The sequence below is a fragment of the Meriones unguiculatus genome, chromosome 9, assembly GCF_030254825.1.
Source record: "Meriones unguiculatus strain TT.TT164.6M chromosome 9, Bangor_MerUng_6.1, whole genome shotgun sequence".
NCBI classification, from domain to species: Eukaryota; Metazoa; Chordata; class Mammalia; order Rodentia; family Muridae; genus Meriones; species Meriones unguiculatus.
The window spans coordinates 8235359-8237395 of NC_083357.1; positions in this window are offsets into that span (position 1 = coordinate 8235359).

The following is a 2037-nucleotide window of genomic DNA, read 5'->3' on the forward strand; positions in this document are numbered from 1 at the left end:
TGAGCTACCAATTGGCCACATCTGAGCAGGTAGTCTAGGTCCTCTCCATGCATGGTCCTCCGTTGGTACATCAGTCTCTGCAGTCCTTTCAGTTTTGTTGGTCTCCTTGTGGGTTTTCTGTCCCCTCCATGTCCCTCTAATCCCACCCCTCTCTTCCTTCATAAGACTCCCTGCGCTCTGCCCAAAGTTTGGCCTTGAGTCTCAGCATCTGCTTCGATCCCCTGTTGGGTGAATCCTTTCAGAGAACCCTCTATAGTAGACTCCCATCCTGTTTCCTCTCTTCCACTGCTTCTGGTATCTATCCTGTTTGCCATTCTGAATGAGATTTAAGCATTCTCCCTAGGCTCCTCCTTAGCTTCTTTAGGTCTATAGATGGCTGTCCTATGTTATATGGTTAATATCCACTTATTAGTGAATGTATACCATGCCTGTCTTTCTGTTTCTGGGTTATCTCACTCAGGATGATCTCTTCTAGTTCTTTCCATTTGCCTACAAATTTCATGATTTCCTTGTTAATAGCTGAGTAGTATTCTATTGTGTTGATGTACCACAATTTCTGTATCCATTCCTCCATTGAGGGTCATCTGGGTTATTTCCAGATTCTGGCTATTATGAATAAAGCTGCTATGAACATAGTCGAGCAAATGTCTTTATTGAATGGTGGGGCATCTTTTGGGTATATGCCCAGGAGTGATATAGCTGGATCTTGAGGCAGTACTATTCCCAGTTTTCTGAGAAAGAGCCAGATTGATTTGTAAAGTGGTTGTACAAGTTTGCCCTCCCATGCTGGTTGCTATTTCATGCACACACATCTTCTCTGCAACTTGAAGGTAGATCATTAGGTCACTATTTGCTGATACCCATCAGGCTCAAGGATGCCTGTTGTTGCTGATATTTCCATCACATCATCATCCCATTTGATTTCTTAGGTGTTCCATCGCTTATGGATACATTTCCCTGAATTAGTTACCCTCAGCCCAGCAGCACTTTTTAGAAATACAGTTTTATTGAAACATAGACACATCTATTCAAAGAGTTGAATAAAGTGTAACAGAGAAGGTATGATTTACAAAGACATAAAATACGTATTCCTTGTCCCTTTATAGTGCTGACACTTAGGATAGAGAAACAAAGGGAGAAAGCAATGCTATGAAATTGCACGGAAAGTAGTCACCTGCCAGAAGCTCGAGTCATAGCAGGGCTGCTCTAATTCAGCCATTGCTTTTTCCAGGGATGCTACTCAAGACAGGGCTGGGGTGAGAGGGACGGGATACCTGGCTGTGCCCTCCAATCTTCCCACAAGCAGCACCTCTGACCTACCAACCCGCCTGAGACAGAAGCCAAAAACACACAACCTGAGGGCGCTAGCTCCCTGCAAGGACAATCATGTTCTTGCAGCATTGTTAGTATGGGGTAGGGATTAACACCGAAGACTATTCTAGTCTCCAGCAACAGGACATTGGCTAAAACGCTGTGAGAGTCACAAAATACAGCACTGCACACTAGTGGGAATAAAGGAACTTCAGCTAAATATAACATTTGAAGCCTCTGTGTGAGTGTGTGTGTGTGTGTGTGTGTGTGTGTGTGCATGCATGTGTGTGTGAGTGTGTGTGTGTGTGTGTGTGCATGCATGTGTGTGTGTGAGTGTGTGTGTGTGTGTGTGTGTGTGTGTGTGTGTGTGTAAATCAATATACCCCAAAATGTACTGTATGATAGCTAGGCATGTAGCACACCTATGAACCCAGTACTTATAAGGCAAGAAGATCGTAAGTTCCTGAGTTACATACTAAAAACCTGACTCAAAAAAATAAAAGATAATTTACCTACAGTAAAAAAAAAAAAAGCACAAGTAAATAACACATATTTTTACATCTTAAACCTATAAAGAAATGAGGACTAGAAAACTCCAGATAATAGTTGAGAGCTGGGGAGAGCAGAAGTGATAGCCTTAACAGTATTCGTTAATTAAAACTTTATTTTAAAACTTTATTACTAAATTATGTGTTGTCTCCACTGATATTCATTTCAGTATTAATC